The sequence below is a fragment of the Stegodyphus dumicola genome, chromosome 6 (assembly GCF_044657685.1).
Source record: "Stegodyphus dumicola isolate Sdum_Otavi_A_Nest chromosome 6, ASM4465768v1".
Taxonomy (NCBI): Eukaryota; Metazoa; Arthropoda; class Arachnida; order Araneae; family Eresidae; genus Stegodyphus; species Stegodyphus dumicola.
In genome coordinates this window covers 213048090-213073702 of record NC_140773.1, presented here as the reverse complement: position 1 = coordinate 213073702, position 25613 = coordinate 213048090, and the positions used below count along the sequence as shown (strand labels likewise).

The 25613-nt window shown below is 31.5% G+C and overlaps 1 protein-coding gene and 1 long non-coding RNA gene across 2 annotated transcripts in view; one reads left to right on the top strand and one right to left on the bottom strand.

Annotated features, from left to right (window-relative positions):
• LOC118195436 (beta-1,3-galactosyltransferase 5-like) overlaps positions 1–25613 on the top strand; it is a 269223-nt gene that overhangs the window by 75805 nt on the left and 167805 nt on the right. The gene's annotated exons all lie outside the window — the stretch shown is intronic.
• LOC118191685 (uncharacterized) lies at positions 19219–23994 on the bottom strand. Its single transcript, XR_004758644.2, has 3 exons — positions 23914–23994; positions 20496–20591; positions 19219–19621 (listed from the first exon to the last, which is right to left on the bottom strand). It is a non-coding gene; the product is annotated as an uncharacterized LOC118191685 (long non-coding RNA).

Sequence of the window (25613 nt, the reverse complement as noted above, 5' to 3'; positions counted from 1 at the left end):
GAACATGTGTCTATTTTAACTAAAATTACTAAAAAGAAAGTTCTAGAACATATCTTAATAATTGACACTAAAACATGCAAATAAAGCAATTTTTGTTTTTTTTTTCAGCTATTTTACAGGCCAAATATAAATTCCAGATGACTTTCCATTATTTTATGTAAAGGATATACATGTAATTTAATGTAAGGAATAGCATATCAATTTGAACTCAAATTAAGCTCATATCGATTATTAATCAAAATGATATATATACCTACAGATATCATTGCTTTATATGCATTTCAATGTATTTTATTATAATAAGCATTATTTTAGACCAAAAATCTATTACTTTTATAGACATATCCTTTAGTATTTCATCTATGAAAAATATATTCTACACACATAATTACTTAGTGGGATATTAGAAGGAAATAATCTGAAACCTTTACAGATACAACCATTGGAATTTTACGTAAGAAAAGTATCTTCTACTCACATAATAACTTGCTATAATAATACAAGTAAATAACCTGTAACGGTTACAGATATATCTGTTGATATTTTACATGAGAAAAATATGTTTTTTTAACTAATTATTTGCTGTAATATTACTAGCAAATAATCTGTAACCATTACAGATATATCGTTTGGGATTTTACATGAGAAAAACATGTTCTTTTTACATAATTATTTGCTGTAATATTAAACGCAAATAATCTGTAACCATTACAGATATATCGTTTGGGATTTTACATGAGAAAAATATGTTCTACTTACATAACTATATGCTGTGATATTACAAGAAAAAGATCTGTAACCATTACAGGCAAAACTCTTGTAAAGTTACAAAGAAAACACCTGTTGCTGTTACTCAAATAACCCATGGCATCCCAGTTTCCATGAGTTTTCTTAGTAACTTTACAGATTTTGTTTTACAGTGTGCTTTGCGAGCTTCTGTGGGGGATATATCTAGGTTCTCTTTATATTAAACACCACAAACCCCTTGTGCTGTCTGCCCGTTTTTACAAGAAATTGAACCTAGAGTGAAATACTATTTTCATCTATCCTGTCCACACGGAAGTTGACAAGCTCGGAATCAATTCAGAAGGAATAATATGCGAAAATTTTACTTATAGCTTAATTATTACTTAGCTTAATTTTGCTTACAGCTAACTACTATACTATAATTACTTCAGAAGGAATAATATGCGGGAATGTTATTTATTTTACTTTATGTAGTAAACGGAAGCGTCCGGAAAACGAATACTAAACTTTTTTTACTTCCTTGTACGAAGTAAAAAGGAAGTATTGTAATCGCGAAAAGTTTCCGGCAGCATATTTCAACGAAAATATCCATTATGACCGCTATCGAATGCAATTTAACGATGTTTTTGCGTGATATCTGTACGTAAGGACAGAATAAAAGACTCGTTTCCTTCAAAAAAATTATAAAACTGCTTTAAAATTAATTCTGAAGAGAATTTTTCGTCGCATCTGTACGAACGTATGTACGTACGTGCGTGCGTACGTACGTATCTCGCATAACTCAAAAACGAGTAACCTCAGAACGTTGAAATTTTGTATATAGGACTGCTATAACATGTAGATGTGCACCTCGAATTTTGGTTGCAATCGGCCGCACCAAACGTATATAAATATTATATTTATATATATATCCACTTTGTTACTCGGCACAGTGATCTCAATTTCTTTACTCTTATATGTTGGTAAATTGTACATTTTTCGCTTTAAAAATGATTGAATTATGTTGTTCTTATCTTCCGGTTAAGGTTTTTATGCCTTTCGTAATTCTGGAAGCAATATTTGTACAATTATCAACAATTTAAAAGCTGTTTAAGCGCGGTTAAGTTTTAAATAACATGGCGGACATATTTGTTTACATTTGAAACAGCAGAATTGTAGATTTGTTGCCAATCTAGAGAGACTAAGCTTCGCAACAACAAAAATAACGCCTTCATTTATTATTGCGAATTAAATCATGCTTAATCCTTCCTGGAATTTTTTCGAGGAAATAAGTGTTTAAGATTTACTTAATTTTTAATAATTAGTAATTTAATTTTTACTAATTAGTAATTTTTAATACAGATATTTTGAGCTTTTATGTATTTTTGTCTTGTCGCGAAGTGAAAACTGAATTAATTGAATGAGAAATACTCAATCATCTGTGAAAAACTGTTTCTTTTTTGTTTTGTTTGCTTAATTTCTTTTTTACATCGTTCTAGCTTTATTATAGTATTTGAAAAGAACATGTGGCAACGATTAGCTAATTATTTAAATGATATACATTTTGTGCATTCTAAGTTATAATATGAATGAAATATAATACTGTTAAGGGAACCTAGTGCCAGAGTGTCGCTATGTTAAAGAAATGGAGTGAATTTTAAAGAATGCCTTTATTCTGTTGTGGTTTATAAGCTGTCGGTGAAGTAGATTTAATTAAATCCAATAAGTTTAAAAGAAATGCAAGAAAAAAATGCGTATAATTTAATATTCCGTACAAGGAAATCATGGGGTGTACACATCAGATTTTTTTAATCGTTACTTTTCAGTGATAAGTGAAAATATTTGAATTTTTAGTTATCTAACTGAACTTCATAGTTATTAATTTTCCTTTATTACCCCAAAATTTATCTTTCTCTCTCTTTTACTTTCTTGTACTAAGTCAAGGAAGTATTGCAATCGCGAAAAATTTCGAGTACCGTATTTCAACGAAATATCCATTCTGTCCTTTCTCGAATTCATCTGGGCAATGTTTTAGCATGACATCTGTACGTACGGACAGAATAGAGGATTCTTTTTTCAGAAACGGATTGTAAAATGGATTTAGGAAGGACTCAAAAGAGATTTTTTATGACGTTTGTACGTATGTACGTAGGTATTTCACATAATTCAAAAACGAGAAGCCGTAGAACGTTGAAATTGTGTACATGGGACTGCTATAACATGTAATAGTGCACCTCTTTTTTCGTTGAAATTGGTGCAACATTGCATATATTCCCACTCTTTTACCCGGCTGAGTGAGGTCTTTATTATTTTATTCTTATATGCTGGTAAAGTGTGCATTTTTGTGCATTAAAAGTGATTGAATTATGTTGTTCTTATATTCTGGTTAAATTGCTTATGCCTTTATTTAATCTACACGCGATAGTTGTAGAATTAACAACAATTTAGATGTTTAAGTGGTGCTGCTAAGCCTAACGAGGCTCTCATTTGTTTACATTTGACACTCTTAGTAAAACAGTGTATTAAGTCGACGAAACGCCTTCGGTGTGTTTTTGCCTAGTATGACGGAAAGTTAACTTTCAAGTGGGTGCACCGAAAATTTTACCTTCCTAGCTGCTGGGTTGTTTTTGCGTAGAAACTCTAATTTTAATTGTAAAAATTGCTTTTTAACTTTGATTTTAATTTGGTGTTTTAGGTTTTCCTGTATTTTAAAATTTTTAGTGAAGATTGAGTTTTTATGTATTTTTGCCTTTGTTTTATGTATTTCTCACTTCGCAAGAAATGAGTGAATTAGAAATACATCTCTAATAAAATTCGAGGAAATAAATTTAAATGATGTCCAGAAAAAATTGTATGTAATTTAATAAGCTCAAGGAAGTCATGGGGTGTCTACATGAGATATATTTTTTCATCTATAACATTGGAAGTTTTTCCCGTGGATAATTACAGTCAATAATCAACCATTTCCATTCGTAATTAATTGGACTTTGTCGTTTAATAAAATTACAATTGTTTGCCGTTTTTAATCAATCTAGAAAATTATGGCACTTAAATCCTGAATAAAATTCGGAAGATTTACATTTTATGTCAGATTTGGGTTAAACTACATATACACACACTACAACTTTCATCCCCCATCTCTTTGGAAACTGAAATTACAGAATCGTATCACATGAAAGAATTAACAGAATCCTTAAATCCGGGGCATGTCTGTTAAAGACTTGAGTGCATTTTTCCTGAGGTAGGGGGCATGTTTTAAAAAATTGATATCAACAAGCGAAGTATTTCTTCTGTTATTACGAAGTATTTTTTCTGTTATACGAAGTATTTCTTCTGAATCACGTATTACAAAATTACATGCGTCATGGAGATATGAAGCATCCTATGACAGATTGATAAAACTTATTTTATCAAAAGAAACACTTCAGAGCTCTGGAACTTTCCACAAAAATAATCGTACAGGTGTTCGCAGTATCACAGAGTGCAATCAGTATTTACACTTTAAACTACTGAGAACGCAAGAAAAAGGGTATCTAAAAGGCGAAGCTTTCAGTATTCCGAAGTCGCTCGGAGCTAACAACTCACAGCAATAACCGAGGACAGTTCCACGTTCCATTTATAGTGCGATTTGCTAGCATTTTTGCAAGCTGTGTTCCGGTTATCATGAATTAATTGCCCTGATGGAGAGGAACAGAAAGTCATGTTCATGAGTAATGAAAAAACAGGAATTATGGTAAAAAACCGAGCGCAGATGCCCTTTCCGGCCTTATGTAGTTTTCTCTCGGTCGCCGAGATATTTTTAGTACTGCTTCTCGAACTTATTGGAAGGCATATGAGGGCTGGATACAGTTACACTTACACATGTAATCAGTTACATTTATTTAGTTACAATACTTACTACGGTGATACAGAGACCGGACAAAAAGTTGCCAAATGATTGCCAAGTTTGGTGACTTTTGGCAATTTTTCGCCCAGTTTGGGAACAAACATTAGTCTCCAAAACCCTTGCCAGCTTGGCGATATCTCGCCAAATTAGCGAGATAGCCGTTTACTCAATGTTAAGAGACGCCGTTTTTTTTCTTATTTTTTCAGAAGAGCAACCTTCTTGTAGATTTTTCAAGTTACATTATAGAGGAAAAAATATAACAGTTTCACATATTATCTTACTAAAATTATCCGTATATGTACAAAATTCGTTCCAATAATCAATAAATACTTAATCATGAATTTTATTAATAATATATGTTTGTAATTAATGGGATCTTGATTATGGCGATCAGTGGCTATGCATTTCGGCTATCGACCCCTAGGTCTTCACTGACCCCTTTCACAATTTAATCAGTCCTTAGCGGGTCAATACAGTCTCCGCTGGGAACTAATTCAAACTGTATTACCACTAATATCATAAAGCATTTTTCAACTTTATTAACGGAGTATTGGTTTAATAGTTTGGAAATGATAGATGCAATAAAAGAGCTGTAATTATTTTTTATAGTTAGAGGTGCGTATTACTTTTATATAATTTAAATGATATTGCAAATTAGTTCGCAGCAATTATAATTATTTTTATTTATTTGCAATTAAAATTTCATAATTAAATTTTATTAGCTTTATACGAAACTTTACTATTTTCTTGTGAAACAATTATCCATCTAAAAATATTATTCGAAATTGGTTCTGCTCAATTAAATAGTGTGAATACACGCCGCTAACAATATTATCAATACACAGTTGGTTCCAATCAAAATCGCTTCAAGACTGAAAAGTAACCTTCGAAATATTCTAGATCGATGATGCAGAGAGAAGCCATATTCTATTTAGCCAATATGATATTCGATTATGTATTTGGAATTCAATGCGGGAGGTGGGAGGGGTTGAGAAGGAAACTGCAGTATAAATGTTACATATCACAAGGAAGAATAAGAATAAATAAAAAGAGAATAGATAAAATTTATCTTCAAAATACTCTATATCGCGCAATAAAAGGAAAATTTTTACCTTTCAGTAAAATGGAAACAAAAGACTCAATTCTCGATCCTTTATTTATGATATTACTCCGTATCATAGCTTACAATGCTTTTAGCTTTACTGCCTAAGACCATCAAATCTTTGTCGCAATAAGTTGCAGTTCTCGTTAGATAAATCATTCTGTCTCGCAGATTTTGTTTTAAAACTGCATGAAAGTCACTTTCTCATAAGAACAATCAACATAATTTAATATTGCTAGTATATCAACTGAACAACAGTAAATCGCAAATGTTATTGCGTTTGAGTACAGATGGATTTGCATAAGCAAAGAACCGGAAACATTTGCGTTTTTATCTGATGTTAGAGAAGATCATCTAAATTGTTGCTCCGTTTGATTGTTTGTTCCTGTATTAATAGATGATAATGCTTTTCTACACAATTTGTTTTACTGATCAGGATTTAAATTCGGATGGTCTCTTGCTTACGTAAGTTATCCTTTGTTTAAATTTAATAGCTTGAACGTTTTTGGCGTTAAGTAGAAAGGATCGCCGCTTCTTCAATATAATCCATGAATTCAAGTATGTGCCGATGTAAGTAGTATTTATGCTATTGAAAACTCGTGCCATGTTAATAGATTCTATGGTTGGATTATAAAGGCATTTTCGGATGCCGATTTTAATTATCTCATTAACTATTAATTAAAATTTGTATACATTTTATTGATTACTGAAATGCAATACACTTTTTTCTATCCAAAGTTTGAATTCATTCCTCATGAATCATGCTGAATGAATATAATAATTTATGCAAAGTTTGTTGAATTCATTCAACATGAATTAATAATAAATCATGTAATATAATAATAAATCATGTAGTATAATAATAAATCATGTAATATAATAATAAATCATGTAGTGTAATAATTCATGTAGTGAATTAATAATAAATCATGTAGTGTAATAATTCATGTAGTGAATTAATAATAAATCAAGTAGTGGCTCGAGAAGGGGCCACTTTGTAATTCTAAGTTACAGCTGAATGTGAAGAATCTTAAGAACTAGAAAGCTAATAATCGCTTGAGTTGAGGTAGAAAACAACAAGTGAGAAGGGTGAAATAACCCTTTATTATTCCGACTAAAGTTTAACAGAACTCCGTCTTTGAGTTGTACAATAAAGCCGACACTCGGGCTTCAACTTAGGAAACTAAGAATTAAAACTTAAATAATCTTAACTAAAGAGATATAGCCGAAGCTATCAAACTTCTAACGGAGTGGGCCCCTTAACGCTAATTGACTGCGAAGCTATCAAGGGCCTAAAGTACGGCCGAGCGTAATAATAGCTTAAGAGAGAGTAACCTAAAAAGGTGGACACGTGCTAGCCAGAATATCTGGTTCTCTCTTACTAAGACAGTAGAACTTCGCATTTAAATACCCCTCTTCCTTAATTTGCATTCAAAAGTGATTCTAAAACTACGTTCTAGCCGGAAGTGGCAAGTTGAAATTAAGAAGCGATTGGAAAGGAAGTTAAAATTTAGTTGTTAATAAAATTAACATAATCCTTACAATCATGCTGAATGAACATAAGTTATGCATGAATTAATTATGAATTAATAATTCACGCATGAACAAAAGCATCAATTAATAACAATTCATGTATAAATTAATTGTGAATTAATAATTTATGCATTAACAAAAACATGAATTAATAATAATTTCTGCACAAATTAATAGTTCATGCTTTTGTGTTTTTGTGCTGACATATTTTATATCATTTCATTCAGATGTACCTTAAAATTGGACTGAACTTTATAACCTCGGGTTATAGTTGTTTTTAATATGAAATTTGTATATTCCGTTATTATTAAAATAACTTCAGGATCGTTTAGTGTTGGCAAAAGTTTTACACGAATAATAATCTCTGAGCTGTATATTACATCAAATATGAGTAATAGAATAGTTTAGATAAGCAAATCATGAAAACGTTCTAAATGCGGCAAAACGAGAATGAATAAAATTAAACTATTCTCTTTCTTTTTTTTTATTAAGTTCTTTGACACATATATAAAAAATATGTATGTTTATGGTGTTAAATAATTAAAACTCCTCTATTTTTTACTACAGCCTGATACATGATGGCGTTTCGATTCTGATGAAACATAAAGCTTTGAAGAAAAGTTACTTGAAACTATTTCATCAAAGATTTTAAATACTCATCAGTCAGTCGAGTTCTTTTCTTAGGCCTTATTAATTTTCAATCATGGAAAAATTATTCATTTATAAATGTATTCCCAAATATAGGGATTGTTCTTATTTTGAAAACTCGTCCTTGAGTGTGAAGAAGTTACTTTAAGTTTCTAACAGTTATTTTAAGTTTAAACATGCTTTACTGTCTATTGTCGTTTCCCATGTATTGCGTTTTATGCAAATGAGTTAGAAGGAGTATTTAAGGGAGGTTCAGCTTACTTCGAAAGACAGTCAGTGGCAAAATTTTCGGATCAGCATTTCGGCTATTTCTGTTGAAAAGCGAACATCTGTCACTCAATCTTAAAAGGAGACTTTATCTCTCGGTCATTCGACCGACAGTCACGTATGCGTCCCCAGCGTGGGCAACGGCTAGTGATAAGCAAGAAACTGCAAGTACTTCAAAACAAGGTGTTACTCATCATCACCGATGCACGTACTACGTAGGAAGTAAGATTCTGCACTCTGACTTGAATATGGAAACCATTCCAGACTTCATTTCCGGAATGAACGAAATTTTCTTCAATAAATCTATCTGCAATAATCCTACCAATTTTGCAGACATCCTAGCATACGAAATCGTAGCAGAAGATAAGAGATACTACCTATCTCCTAAAATAAGATCATGGACCAATCAGGAGTATCTCCCTCTTCGAACACATCAACCTAGTAGCTAACTTTCAGAAGCAAGGTGCTTCATTTTCTTTTCCCTTTCAAATGTAGCTCTACGGGAGAAAATCACTCTACGATAATCACAACCTTAAGACTCAACTTGGGCTACATCAAGGATCTGGCGAGAGCAGGCTTGTACATCGCCTGCTGAAAACCAGTATATCCAAAGTTCCTTCGAAAAAGAGCTTGGGAGTCCTTAGTGGCGCATGTTTGCCGTCTGGTTACTTCGTTCTGAACTGTGAACTAGTTCACTGTGACTAACGAGTATACTCGTCATGGAGAAGCGGTACGATTTTGTGTATTGACGAGTATACTCGTCATGAAGAAGCGGCACGATTTTGTGTATTAATGAGTATACTCGTCATGCGTATAAAGCAGTGTAAGCAACGCGCGTATAAAGCAACGTGATAGAAACAGAGAAAAGAAAAATAATAACAAAGAAACCGGAGCTAGTGATTGATTATAATAAAAAAATGGGTGGAGTGGATATGAGCGATGGAATTATCATAGCGTACTCCACAGCAAGAAAACGACTCAAAAAGTACTACAAAAAGAATTATCTCCATTTCTTGGGGCCCAACAGCGGCCGAGCGGTAAAGTCGCTGAACACTGGTAGTTCGGTTCGAGGTTCGAATCCCGCGAACGGGCTGGCTGCATGGGTGTTTTCGTGGTTTTCCCCATGTGTAACGTGTATACGAGCCAGTTTCCCTTAGAAAGTCCTCCACGAAGGCATCCCTCCCCTTAGGCAGATAGCCCTAGTGTGCTTTGCCATAATTAAATACACCACACCACCACCATTTCTTAGACATTATGTGTCTGAATGCATTCATATTATATTAAAAAATAATGGAACATTATCGTGTATCAACTTTTTTGCTCAAATTTATTGAAGACACTTGAATTGAAAGAAAATTGAAAGAAATAAATCGACACAAACTCGGCCATTAGACCTAATATAAGCCAATTAGGCGGGAATTATGTTCCGTATTATATACCCGGAACATCGGGGAAAAAAAAAAAAAACCCTACGCGAAGTTTTTGCATTGCTACAAACGTAAGATCAGGAAGGAATCGCGTTACTGGTGTTCGATTTGCAAAATCCCATCGTCCCTGTTTCGCTGAATATCACTCCACAACAAGAATTTAAATTCTTACTTTTATATGTATAATATTTAATTTAAATTTATTGCGTTTTTAGTTTAATATGTATGTTATATATGCTTATGTTAACCAAATAAGTCAATATTAGTAATAAAAGTTTCAATTTTATAAAATAAACCCATCTTTTTCATCCGATATCTTACCAGCGCAACTTACTCAGTGATTGACGAATATACTCGTCGTGGCTCGATTCTGGCTATACAAAACGGTACGCACTCTTAAACGAGAGCATCACAGTTAACTGGTTAAATCTACTACGCCCGTCCGTATTGTACGTGCCTGTTGATAATCGCCGTGTAGGTTAAATTAAGGGTCGACTACGTTAGGTATTTGCATCTAGCTTCGGCTAGGTCTATTTAGTTTAGTATTAGCTTCTTATTTTGTTATCATGAGTTAAAAGCCCGAGTGCAGGCTTTCTTGTAAGCCCAAAAAGGGGCCATCCGCTGTTATTTCTTTGGGTGAATAAAAGGACACTTCCCTGGACTTGATTATTATACACGTGAACTCAGCGATAAGTCGCTCTACCATTCATTAGGTTCCTTTACGTTCTACATAGACAAAATACTGAGGAACGTTATAAGTGTTATGTTTTCACAAGTAGGAACAAGAATTAATCAAATCTGCTTCTTCAAATCTTTGAATGAAATTCCTTATACTTCTGAATGAATTAGCCCCATCTGTAAATTTTCTATTGCATTATTGACGCTTATTTTTAACTATAATAAAAATAATGTAACTCCTAATGATTGTTTTGTCTTTTTTTTTTTCCCTCAGCGATGCAGTTTCTTTTTCTTCCTCCTTAAGTTAATTTTTTTGTCGTTGTATTTTTACGTTATTTTCGCTGTTTTTTTGTGTCAGACGCATTTTGTAAATTTAGTAAAAAGCATAATAAATCATTCTGCTACCTACAGCTGTACCTTGTTGCCTCTTTCATTGAGGGGTGAAGTTTGGCAAATACATTTTCTTGTCATTAACCAGCTGCTCCAAATTTCATGCTTATATGTGTCCCTTCTTAGAAACTTGCAACGATAAATCTCCGTATTTTTTCGAGAATAGTGTAACTTGAACAAATCAGAAATTTCTTTTTTGTGCGTCTCGGAAAATACCCAGTTAGTAGATATATCTATTTAATGTGTAATACTTATCACTTTATTATTTACGCAGCTAATTTAGATGAACGTTTATCTTCTGCCCTATCGTTAACTAGTGAAAACTAGTTATACTTGGCAGGCTTGGTTTCAGTCCTTGTAAAGGGATTGGACATTTGTGATGTCTCTTCTTCTTCATAGCCCAAAGGGCGTTAGCCCAGAAGGGCTATTAATTTCAAAGCGGCATTTTGCGTCGATTCACTTTTCAAACTGTTGCTACCAAATATTATCAGATATTACCGTGTATTATATTTAAAGAAACTAAATAATGAAAAATCTGCAGGAATTTTTCTCGCATTGTGGGGAAAAAAAAAAAAAAAAAAAAAAAAAAAAAACTACGGACCTAGTCCAACCGAACATGAGCACTTGGAAGCCCAAATTTTGAATTTCGAATTTGTTTGAGTATATATATTTTTTTTTAAAGCTTTAACGAATTTTTGATTAACAAATTCAATGAGCAGTGGCAACACTGTACGGGGAAAAAATATTATCACCAGTGCGCGAGACTGTGTATCGCTGGAAACAATATGCTGTTTTTAAATATTTTGTGATATTGCTGTTGAATTGAATTTTATGTGGTTTAAATGCGTAGAACATGATATTTAATTAATAAAAGTAACACACACACACACACACACACACCAAAAAAAAAAAAAAAGGGGGGGGGGCTTTTGGGCATAATATAAAATCTAAAAGCTTTCAGATTTTTTTTCTGCCTTTTTTTTTTACGAATCTAATAATAGTTTCTGTGTTTTAAGTGATAACAGAGAGAAATGACCGGCTGGTTTAGCCATATTCCAGTGAACGTTGCAAGCCAATCGGCGCCTACCATTTGAATCCCCTCTTTTCTAAAATATATAATGCAATCGTATCTCCGTATACAGCTATCAGCGGTTTAGAACAGCAGAAAATGGTAAAAGTTACCATAAATTCCTGAAGTTTTGAAAAGCAATCAAAGTGACAACAAGCCGTACTAGGGCCGAAATATGGAAATTCAAACAAGCTCAATACTGTCTTCTCACACATCTGCACCATGATTTGGAGTACTGTGTAACTAAAATACGGGCAGTGTAAATATGTACTGCTTAACCGTGTCTGTATGCTTAGCTTACAGTTATCTACGCTTAGTTCTTAGACTCTGAGATTACACTCCGAGTGAGAGAATATTTAACTTCTCATTAGAAACATGTTACTGTAACTGTCTTGCTTTTTAAGGTTCTGTTTACCACAATAAAAGCCCCAAAATGTGACATTAGTGATGTTAGAAGTGCTTGGGAACGACTAGTTTGTTATTAGTGGTAGGAAAACGTATGTGTTTCTCCTATCTTTAGAAACAGCATGTTACGATGTACAGTGTAAGAATTACATTCTTTCACTTTTCATTAATTTTTTGACGATTATCTTAAAATGTAAAAATTCATCACTTTTCATAAGTGCGACAGACAATATGCTGTGTAGAAGTAATTGAATTCGAAAGCGGAAACAAGAAAAATTATCAGTGCCCTAGCCGAGACGCGGGCCATGAATCTTCCACTTGCTAGCTAGACGTGCTACCCACCACGAGAGCAGGCATAGAAGAATATGATAAATTTCTACAACTCTAGAATACAATATATTTTATGTTACTTTATATTGTTGCGTGCGTAAGGGTTCGTAATAGACTGAATGCATAACTCCGATAAAAAATTAATAAAATTTATTCTTATCACAAGAAATATAACAAAACGCTAGATTTTCCCTCAAAGATATTCCTACAATGTCATTATATCACGCAATATAATCAGTAGCTATATTTTAAACTACTAAAATTTTAAATAGAACACAATCCAAAGCGCAGAGATAGCTAATCCGATCAACAAAATTACAGCAGCTAAGTAAGCAACTACAACAACTGAGCTATCTCCCTCCGGCTTTTTAAAGCTTCTTAATCGGTCGCGAGAACGTTCTGGTAATTTCTGTATCCTTGAGATTTCTGGAAAGCAAAAGAGTAGAATTACGGTTACAGCTAACACAGTAGTCAATTACATTTATTCAAATGAAATATAAATTACTGAGATAAACTTTTATTAAATGCGCGTGCTCCTGTATTTTTACGTATCCGGCGTAGCTTTCTCTTAAAATATGTCTCGTGCTGCATCGCACAGAGATATAAAACAATTTTAATTATAATTATACTAAAAAAGCTAACTAAATGCAAAATCCGTAACAATATCATAGTATAGTGTATAAGTATTGTTGCGTACAGAACACTTCATTTTACATTATTAACATTGGTAATGTCTTGCCAGAGTTGGACTAACCATTAAGCAATGTAAGCGCATGTTTAGGGCATCAAGGAAAGGGGGAACCACAAAAGGTCCTCGGTACCCAGAAAACGGGACGCCAAGAAATTTCCCATTGCCGGTTTTACCACCGAATGCATAATGCAAGAGGGGGGGAGGGGGAACCAGGAATTGAAGAAAATCTGGCATAAACATATGAGGGGCACCAAAATCTTTTAAGTGCTTAGGGCCTCTAAATGTCTTAATCCGGCTCTGTATCTTGCTTGTATTGTTTGTCAATTAAGCCTGACTAGCGTCCCACTAACGGCCGAGCGGTAAAGTCGCTGAACACTGGTACTTCCGACCTGGGTTCGATTCCATCGAACGGGCTGGCTGCATGGGCATTTGCGGGGTTTTCCCCCACGTGTAACGTGTAACGTGTATACCAGCCACTTTTCCTAAGGAAGTCCTCCAGCGAAAGCATCCCATTCCTTAGGCAGATAGCCCTCGCGTGCTTTGCAATAATTAAATAAACCTAACCGCAATTGTGAACGTTACACGAGTAACCTCTTTCATAAGGCGTTTGGCATTTTTGGTGACTTCACGTATTCGAGGTAAAATATACCGGGCGGTGGGGATATTACTGTACAGTTTTTTGTTAAATAATAAATAGTCCTCCGAGTTCCTTGTAAAATGTTAATTATTTTAATTGTACAATGCGAATCGTAGTTGTATTTATTTATTTATTTATTTATTTTTGAATTATTCGGTGCAAACTAATTAATTTAACAAAAGTAATACAAACAATTCTTAGATAGTTAATACTTATATGCTTGTGTTCCCCCATTGTGTAATGAAACATTTTTCAATTCGTTATCATAGATACTGTATATTCCAGGATATTTAAACATGAGTGGATTATTGGACGTTTAGCATCAGCTAGACAAAGATGAAATAATAATAACAAAAACAATGTAATCTACTTAACGCTGATTAAAACTGTAATTACTAAAGTAAAATGTGAATTACCGTGACTTCCTCTTATCTCATTAAACAGGCCGAAAAGCAATGTGTGGCTGAGACGAAAAACGTTTAATTTTCGTCATCTTTTGTTAGAATATGTTTTCTTACTCTGTACGTTTTTTTTTCCGTTTAAAAAAAATTTTTTTTATTTTTTTTTTATTTATTTTTTTAAAAATTGTTGTTGACTTAATCTTCTTCCTAGCTTCTGTGGCTTAATACCCAAGCGATGAAATAACTAAAGACCTCAGCTTCTGTAAGCCAGGATTATATTTATTTCTCAACTCGATAGCAGGAACCATTGTTTGCGGATGGATTATTGTTATCTTGATTCACGCACATTCAACGAAAGCAAAGAATTTCGTGTTTTGTGTGACAGCCGCTTTTATGTTAAACGCTTCATTTTTTTGTGAACGGAAAGTACGTCAAAATTCTTTCATTATTGTTTTCAGTATGATATTGCACGCTGTGGATTTCTTTTATTCTGCTTACGTTTGGTGAATATATATCATGCAGAAAATTTCATGTGTCCAGTCGTAATCCGTTAATTAAACATGTAAGCTACTGACTTTTGTTATTGTGCAGTAGTAATTGTATATGTAAAAATCTTTTAAAGAATTTAAAATTTTAATTTAAAAGTAGGTTTTTAATGACTTATTTTCGAATTCGTAAAAAATTTATGGCACCATGAAAGATACCTCGAAGCGATTCATTGATATATGTGCATACTTACGTCTTAACAGAAGTCTATCCAAATAAGTCTACAAACTCTCTGTGGCTTTGGCTCACCAGTGGTCGAATGGTTAAGACCGCTGAATACCGGTAGTTCAGCCCGGGTTCAAACTCCGATAAACACTCTGGCTGCGGAGATGCTTTCCTGGTTTTCCCGTGTGTAATATGGATACAAACCAGTTTCCAAATTTTAACATCCAACAAATTTTTAGTATTTTTTTTAATATTTTTTTTTTTAATTTATTTATTACTCCAGAAAGGCTATTAATTTCGTTTTGACATTTTGCATTGGTTCACTATAAATGTCGGTTCGATTTTCAAATTGTTGCCACCAAATATTAGAGCCAAAGAAATTAAATAATGAAGAATCTGCATAAATGTTACACTTCGTTTCTCGCGTAGTTTTATCACAATGCATTCTCGCGTTGTTTTATCACAATGCGAGAAACATTTAGTATATGTTTCTCGCATTGTGATAAAACAACGGTACCTAGAATCATCAAATTCTGAATAACGTAATCTTCCATTGAATATAATCACTGAATATAAGCCCGAATTTGGAATTTGAAATTCGTTTTATTATTGATTTCATATTTTGTAACACTTTAACGAATTTTTGATTAACAAACTCAACGATTTCAAAGCGAGCAATGGCAACACTGAACGGGGGGGGGAGAAAACAAACCCACACATTTTTATCTCTAGCAGGCGAGACTATGCACCGGAAATTCTAAAGATAGGCTCATTTTAAAATTATTTTGCGATATTGCTGTTGAATTGAAATTTATGGTTTGAGTGTGAAGAATATAATATTTAATAAATAAAGGTAACACACAATGCGTTAAACCCTTTGAAAGTAAGTAAAATCTGAAAGCTTTGAGTTTTTTTTTTTTTTTTTTTTTTTTTTTTTTTTTGTTTGTTTTGTATATGGAATGATAAAGAAAGGCCTGTATTTGGTGGGAAGGGTCTGAACCATCTTCTTAGAAAATAATTTTTCACATAGAATTAGATCGAAGGGTGAAACTGGGGAATGAACGGGAAAACGTTTAACGGCGACATAGAAAACAGTAACCGTAATTAGCTTAATATAAATTAAAATAACTTAATATGAATTTTTATATCTAAGTAGAATTATTACTGACGCTTCTTGGTACGTATATGTCTATAACGCCAATTAATTTTCTTTTAACGATTTACAGTCAATTTTTATGATTTTTATTTTTTGAAATATTTTTCTCATTAGATTGGAAAAAACAAACACTAATCACTCGCATGTAGCCAGATTTTATTATTTGTAACAGCCGCAGTCAAGAAGTTACAATCAAGTATACAAAAAGTAAATAAGTCAAAATTTCATTTCTTGTAAAATAGCTGGTGTGCAGTACTTCACTGACAAGCAAAAATATTGCTGTGTCTTCTAAATTAATTGATTTAATATTCTTAAGATTGATTTATTAGAGTTAATATTTATTTTGAATTTGCTTGCTTAGAAAAATAATTTGTGCTTTCCACCATGAAAATTGTTGATCAAGTTTATCACAGATGTTATCGTAAAGATACAATAAATAACTGATTCGCTATGAAAAAATCTATTGTTCCTTTTTCGCGACATTTCCCAATATGAAATTCTCAAGGAGAGCGATAAACGAATAATCAAATTAAGATTCTCCCACTTGCTTAATTTGTTCCTAAATTCACGTGTTCCGAAATGCTTCCATGGAGACGAAGGGTAAGACATGATACTGGAATGCGATAAAAAGTGTCTAATTTTAATCGGATTCTGAGTCACGCATTCCACTGTGGGTTAGTTTCGAGGTCCAAGGTTAAGAACTCAAACCGCGATGACTTTTACAGCGAATTTTCCGCGTCACGGGGATACAAAAGATTACAGTTATGGCTGCAATCAGATCCCGATTAAATAAAATGAACTTTCATGGCACCTATAGCGCATTAAAACATCTGTGTTTCGCAAGATATCCATTAAGACAAAGTGACTTTTCCACTGCGGGTTTTCAAATCGAATAAAGTTGATCAGTTAAATGGTTGACGAGGAGAGAAATCAAATTTTGTTAAATATTTAACATACGCTTTTCTTGTTAGCCATGACCTTATGTATATTAAAATAAATAAATAAATAAAAATCTGAAAGCTTTCAGATTTTACACTCTAAATTCGAAAGAGTCCTATCTGACTCTAAAGGAGTGATATCCCACCTCCCTCTAATGCCAAAATGGCACCAACCTCGAAGGAGCGATATTTCACTCTAGTAAAAAGCGGTCCCTTTTCACACAAAAACAGGAGTGACTCTTTTTTCGTTCGCTCTTCTTCGATAGTCAGATATCGCCCGATATTCGGGTGAAACCACACACATTACAAGGAGTTATAATAATAGTCTGCTCACTCCTTGATGGTGCGATTTTTATATAATATTATAGGCAAACTGAAAATTGGTATTTGCTATGTAAACTTGATAGCTGATGTATTGTTTTAGATATCTGGTTAATATTATCTCTTGAAAAGAATATTTTACACTACTTTTTAACATGCTATTGTGATTTTAATTATCTGATATATACATCTGTTTTAGATTTGCTACCTATGTACTTACTTAAACATTTATTGGTGTTGAGATTTCTTTCCAGATCTAACGAAATATACATATAAAAAAATTACATCCATATTAAAATATTGGAAATTCGGTGTAGTTAACATTCTGAAATACTTAACACTATCACTTTCTCACAGAATATATTTTATTTTACAGAAACATGGCTTTTGCCTTTATGTGTAGTAAGCAATAAAAATAAGAACGTCAATGCAACTTATATATAAAAACTGGATTATGAATCAAAGTAGACCATCACTGAAATAAAAAAAACACAGTTTAAAGACAATTGTATCTTCATTGTTTAGACATATAGTTTTTCTTTCCAAATCTAACGAAATATACATATAAAATAATTACATCCATATTAAAATATTAGAAATTCGGTGTAGTTAACATTCTGAAATACTTAACACTATCACTTCCTCACAGTACTTCTGATGTGAAATTACTTTGAACTCACAGAATATATTTTATTTTACAGAAACATGGCTTTTACCTTTATGTGTAGTAAGCAATAAAAATAAGAACGTCAATGCAACTTATATATAAAAACTGGAATAGCAAGATATTCGCAATGAAAAACTTAGTTTTTGAATAAAAAATAAGGTTTTTCAGGTACTTAAAACTTTGAATAAATATTTCAGATATTTTCAAAATTTGAGAAATCAAAAAATGCTTAGTTTCATAAAAGAAATTTAAAAAAATCATTTTAGATGAATCATATATATATATATATAGTGATATACATTCTAAATTTTGTATACATATTTTAATTTAAAAAAGCAAATTATGCTTATTCACAAGATTTGGGCACGTAATCATGTAAATTGTAAGCTAAATTTTCCATTAAATAATCATACTAGTTGGAAAAGTAATTTATTAAAAATAGTTCTTGACAAATTTTATAATGAAAATTTGAATGTGTTAGAACAGCTGATCATATATATATGTGTCAGTAAACCTGTATCATAATCTGATAGATTTAACTTCTTAAAATGCTACTTATAAGTGAATATATTAATACAATTTGTGAATTGATGTTACTAGTAGTTTGTCTACTTGAGTATAATATGCATAAAAAATCGAATAATAAATTTTAATATACATTGAAGTAAGAAACAAATGCGAATTTAATTTCCCTTACATGAAATTATTCAGCTTTATTTTCAATGTATGAGATTCAGAAAATAAGTAACCATAAAATACTCTCATGCTATTGTTTTTAGCTTCATATATTGCACAAAATATTGCAAAAGAAATGTTTCTATTTCTTATTACATAATTATGAAGAGCTTAAAATTAATTATTACCCCAAATTATGAATAAAGTCTAAAATCTTAAGTTAGCTTGTTACGCTTTCTATTTTTGAGAAGTTATATGCATACATATTCCTATACATTAATCATTACAGGTGAATAAATGCTTACATATACTTTTAGACTGTAATTTATTTTTATATATGCCAATTCCAAGTCTCATTTGGGAAAAATAAAGTAAATTTTAAAGTGAAATAATATGGATTATAGCTCACATGTGTAAGCTAAAAATTCATTTTTCATAATTCTGCTGAAAATTATGTATTTCATTTATTGATTAAATCCGAATAGGAATCATTACCATAACTGCAGAATTATAATAATTTCAATGAACGAAGTATTTTAAATATAAGTGAAAACAAGCAATGCATGAAAAACTCTTTATTAGGAAATATATGTACATATATAAAAATGGAAAATATGACACTAAAATATGACAATAAAATGACATTAAAAACATGAAATGTAATGCATGTACAAAATGCAATAAATTCACACTCAAACATGTATTTAAAGAGTCCACACAAGCTCTAGGAGTGCTGACATTATACAAAAGGCTTGCAACAAAATTATAAAAATTTGTTGATGTATGTGCATATTGAACGCTAAATACAAAATTAGTTTTAAATAGAATGTCAAATGCCTTCATGGCATGATTTGGGCATGCTGTTAAGTGATTTACTGCTTTAATACAGAATGAACTTGTAATACACACTATAATGAGCTGTTTATTCTGAGCTGGTCCAAGAGATTCCATGTCTTCTATTCCCTGAAAATAAATTTCTTTATTAAGAATACATCCATTACCTATCTATTAGGACAAGTCAAATACCAATGAGCCATACTAGAAAGTTTATCTTTCCAATTAAAAAATATCGCCAGAAAATTTTTCTTCTTTCAAAAATAAGTGATTCCTAGTAATTTTATTCACATAGAGGTCTTTTGCTTTTAGTTTCTGTAAAAATGCAGTATAAATACATATAGGAATATGTAAATATTATATTGATGCAAATATAGAATAGGATAGTCTATTTGTGCGTTGCTTCTTAATGGAAAATGTAATAAATAATGTACATAAAAATGTAAAAAGAACAAACTATATGGAGAATTAGTCTGTCTTTTCCTTATGAAAACAAGTATCATCCTTTCATAATAAACTATTGTTGTTCATAATAAACTATTGTTATTGTAAAGATGTTTGTTCTTGATTTCATGATCGCTATAGTCTGGCTGGAAGTGTATATTTTGAATTTCACCTTGAAGCAATTTTTCCATCACTTTACAAGTTAAAAAAAAAAAAAAAAATCTATGTTCACTGTATATACATGCATATATATGATTAGTGTCATGCTTTAGATTTAGATCATATAAAGGCATCACACATATTACAAACCATCTTATTCTCTCGAAATATTTGCTAGTATGTAGGTGACATTCAAATCAATGCAATTCCAATTCTACAGAAATTAGCTAAATGACCATGCATCATCTGTGGGTACAATAGTCGAAAGCAGCCTGAGAAGATGAATTTTAGCCACATGAGGCCAAATACATTCACTGTTGTAAAATGGCTCATTTTAATATAATCTGCCCTCTTAAAATGAAAGTTAGTGCAAAGCATATCAAAATTCCTCAATACTTACATTTAGCAAATATTAGAAGTGCAGAATTTGGATTTTTTTTTTTTTTTTTTTTTTCAAATAACAGCTTGATGCTAAAATACTTGCTTTGCCTTTACCCTACAAAAATAAAAATAAAAGTATATATAAAAGACATATACTGGATAAAAATTGCATGTGAAATGTAATAATTAATTGAAACTATATAAATATCACACACGAACCTTTCAAGATAGAATATGTAGCAAATTTCAAAGGATATGCAGCTCAGCTCACTTACATATAGTATCAATAGCTTATTTACATATACATACACTGCAAACTAAAAATATTATCCTATGAAAAGAATTTTATAGCTAAGCATATGAAATTATTTTTTATGCATAGACTTATGCCAAATATTTACTCATTAATAATGAATAAAACCTTTGTCTCTCTTTCTTTCCAATAATTTTAGCTGAGCAAAAGTTCTGTGAGCAAAACTAATGCTTTTAGGTCATCTATATATATATATGTATATCTATATAAATACACATGTTTATTACATAATGATTACAAAAATATCATTAAAAAGGCCTTTGGCACTAGAGGCACATGCATTTACAGCTTACCTTTACGAGCCAGAAGAAAAAAACTATAAGCCATTTAAGAATAAAGACCAATGTGAGTAATAGATGCAAAATTACTTTACTCTAGGTAATTAAAAAGTAAACAAAGAAAAGTTTTAAAGTATTCTATCATTTATAATCCTAATTAAATTCTATCATTTATAATCCTAGTTAAATTTTTAAAGATTTTTACCACTGAAATCAGCAATACTTGGTACCAGAAGATCAGGGCGTTTTGTTTCCACATATTTCAAAATTCTTGGGACATAAAAAGATGAAAACTGTTTTTTAAATGTCTATCATTAGAAATTGTTTCACTTTCGATATAATTTCTTACATGGCTATTAGACAAAACCATTTCAATTGTTTTTATGACTGAAACATACTGAAATGTTTCTTTTACAATTTTGGTTTCAAATTGACCTGTTTTTGTATTCAGAGCTTGAACCAATCTACTGCCAAGCATAATTTCGACAGGTTCGATAAAATTCTGACAGCTTTTCAAAGCCTTTATTTGTCCTTTAGTTGCTGACATGCCATCAAAAATCTGCCTAATGGGAAGGATGCCTCCGTAGGTCTTTGTAAGGCAAACTGGTTCGTATACACGTTACACATGGAGAAAACCACAAAAAAGTCCATGCAGCCAACTCCTTCATGCGATTCAAACTCTGGACCGAACTACCAGTGCTCAGCGACTTTGCCGCTGGTGGGTAATATTTAGGGAATGTGCATTAATGTTCGGAGAAAAAGCATGATATTAAGCATTTGTAAGTAAACAGCCTGTTAAACATGGTATTTAGGGCATATAAATTAAAATGAGCGCAGGGGCGTAGCTAGAGGGGGGGCAAGGGGCATCTGTCCCCGGGTGCAGGATCCAAGGGGCGCGAAACTGATGTTACGGCATTTTAGAATTAAATGTTTTCCATCCTTGGCAAGCAGTAGGGGGCTCGAAATCTTCAGTTTTCCCTGGGCGCTGAAAACCCTAGCTACGACTCGGAATGAGCAGCAAGAAATATAATATTAAGCATACGTAAGTAAAATTTACATAAAGTAAATATTAGTTACTGAAATCAATTTGGCCTTCCCCCATTTTCTCAAAATTGTCCCAAAAACTGTTCCGTTAAGAAAATTTTCGGCAACATATTATCTTAGAAGGAAACATTCTTTAAACGCAATTTAATATTTCCTTGACTGTATCTCAACCATTATGCTTAATTTCATGCCGAGACAAGTACTCGAGTATGCAGTTTTGTAAATTTTCTTTGCAAACACTTTAAAATCACTTTTAGAAAACATAGCACGGAAATCAGACAAAATAATAATAAATTGAAAAAAAATGACACATGCAAATAAATTTTGAACAGCAGCGAAAGAAAGCGAGGAGGCCGCAAGAGAATTCTATCAGCTTTGTGCTTTTGCAGCGTTTACATTTACTGGATTCTTTGCGGTAGTGTTTTCGAAGGCAGGTGAAAGGATGGTAACTTTGAACTTCTGCAGTTCAGAATGCAGTTCCAAATACTGATATACATCTGTAAATTTTTTTCATGACTGTTGCGAGAAGAATTTTGCAAAGTACAAATGGATTAAAAAACACCTAAAGACTGAGAAATTGTACCATACTGTCTACAAATCAGCTGATAGAGTAGTAAATCAAACTTTTAGAATACTATTAATGATTTTGTGTATAAGGAAAACAAACAAAATAGTACTTTACGATATTAGAATTAATGTTTTATTTCAAAAATAAACCCAGATATTTTGTTTTTATATATATCATTTTGACATTTTATAGACTTTTTATTGTGTACTGAGCGAGGCAGCAAGAACTCTGGCTACGCCTCTAACAGTGTTCACATAACTTAGTTATTGAAAATGTAAACAAGCTGTGTTACCTGGGTCTTTAAATCCTATCTAAACCAGAAAATGAATTCATATGAGTTTATTAAAATCAGATTACTTACATTTCTTTCCTACTTTAAAGGACTGTGCATAAGAAAAGGTTTATAAGACTTGTTTGATACAACAATAGCTTTTGCTAATGTAAACAATTATATTATTTTGAACATTACTTCATCAGATCCTCTCACTCATTTTAATATCACTAGGAGAAGATATAATAACTAATTGAAATGAAAAGGCAATAATCTTGAAAAGTAATAAGTAAATGTCATTAGTTTAACTTTCTAACTATTGAGTTGATGTATATGAATTAATCTATGAATCATTTTAGAATTATCATGTTTAAATTAGTATATATTTCGACAATTTTGAAAGTATGCCTGACAAGTTTTCTTAGGGGGAAATAAATAAATAAAAATAACCCGTCGAATTAGGTTTTCTCCCGCAATAGAAGGGAGGAGAAGCTGTTTTTTAATTGTGCATTTTATTATCTGTTAATAAAATAAGTTAATTTTTTAAATATGATACGCGCTGCCACAAATATAAGGCAATATTGCTTAATTTTCATATTATAAAATAAAAATGCATCAAACATTTAGGTTTTATGGCTTACATATAAAAAAGTCGTTTTGTTACAGTTGAAATAAAAATGTTTAGACATGTACGAATTTTACTATTTAATTAAGTTTGAAAAAAACATGCCTTACATTTTTTAAAAATAAATACTGTTTTTTTAATTTTCTTATTCGCATTAAAAGAAATAAACATTTGGTGTACATATTATATATTGGCATATACGTATATTTGTCAGTAAATACATATTTAGCATAAAATAAATACATGTATATAGCATAAGTCAACTGAATATCTGGAATTTTCAAAAATCCGGACTAGGTATAGTTTTTAATTTAAAACAGAGTAGAAAATAAAATTACCTTTTAGGATATTAACAGCATCTTCGGAAATTTCTTGCAGTTATAAAAATCTGATAATTTTGAACTATCATGTAATCCCTCCTGAAAAAAAAAAAAAATTTTATTGTGCTACAGTTTAAAAAAAAGATAAGAGGCAGATAAGTTTGACAATTTGCTGTGGCACAAGTATTAGGAATATAGAACCTACGTAAATGGACAAGGTACTAAAATTTTATGCTTGGTCTTTGACTGAAAATGAATTCTCATTAAATAGTTATCTGCATGAATTACCTGGAATATTTAATAATACAATAGTTTTCAGTTTGTCATCAGAAAATCAAAACTTACTATTTTTTTTAAAATAGCTGGGTTTTTTTTTTAGTCCAAAAGGGCAATTCTCCCAGAAGGACTGTTAATTTCGTTTTGGCATTTTGCATCGATTCCCGATATGTTTCATTTCAAATTGCTGCCACCAAACATTATATTTAAAGAAATTAAATAATGAAGAATCTGCAGGAATGTATGTATGTTTCTCGCATTGTAATAAAACAACGGTACCTAGAGCCAACAAAATTTGAATAAGGTAATCTTCCATAGAATATGGGCATGTGGAAGCCCTAATTTGAATTTGAAATTGGTTTTATTATTTGCTTTATTATTTAATATTTTGTAATACGTCAACGAATTTTTGATTAACAAAGTAAACGATTTCAAAGCGAGCAATGGCAATACTGTACGAGGGAAAAAAAAAAAAAAAAAATATATATATATATATATATATATATCCAGCTCGCGAGACTGTGTATTGGGAATTCTAAAGATATGTTCATTTTAAAATTATTTTGCGATATTGCTGTTGAATGTTTTTATGGTTTAATTAATGTTTTTATTTAAGTGCGAAGAACATGATATTTAATAAATAAAGGTAACACACAAAATGTTAAAAAAACGCCCCTTTGGACGTAATTTAAAATCTGAAGCTTTCAGTCTTTTTTAAAGAATGCAAGATTTTTTTTAAATCGTAAACGGAAAGCCGTCTTAGCAGCTTTATTGGCCTCCCGGACTTTTGAATGTTCAATAGGCCTTAGCTACACCTACACTCTCGAGAATAACAACATATTTGCAAAAATATAAGTTTTAGAATGCTGATATGACCCAGGTAGTGCTAGTATTTATATTTTGGAAAAATTCAGCTTTGTAACAGTAAGTGAATTTTATTGTCACAAACTATAAGCAGAATTTATAAAAAAATGAAAGTTAAAAATCTATTAAAAACTACTAGAAGCTGAAAACGATATGACTTCAATAGGAAATTCAGTAAAGTATACGGTTTTTATTTCTTCCAATACTACCAAATAATTTACACACTTGTGTTATAAAAGAAATCAAAACTTTAGTATGCATTTTTTTTCCACCGCTGTTCTTCCTATTTGAAATAGGAATGCATGCAAAACTAAATTTAAATAATTAAATTCGATAGCTTTGCGTAAATTGTTCAAAAATAAAAATAATGTTAAGAATTATTTACAAAAAGTACCATCCATACGTACAGCTTTCATTGTGTTAGCAATACGTAATAAATAAAACTACGTTACAGCATTACACTCTTAAAGCAAATTTACAGACACCTAAAAAAAAAGAGCAAACTAAAACTACTTTTTATTACATACTTAAATTTTGACACATAAATCTAACTATAATTTATAATAATTAAGATATTT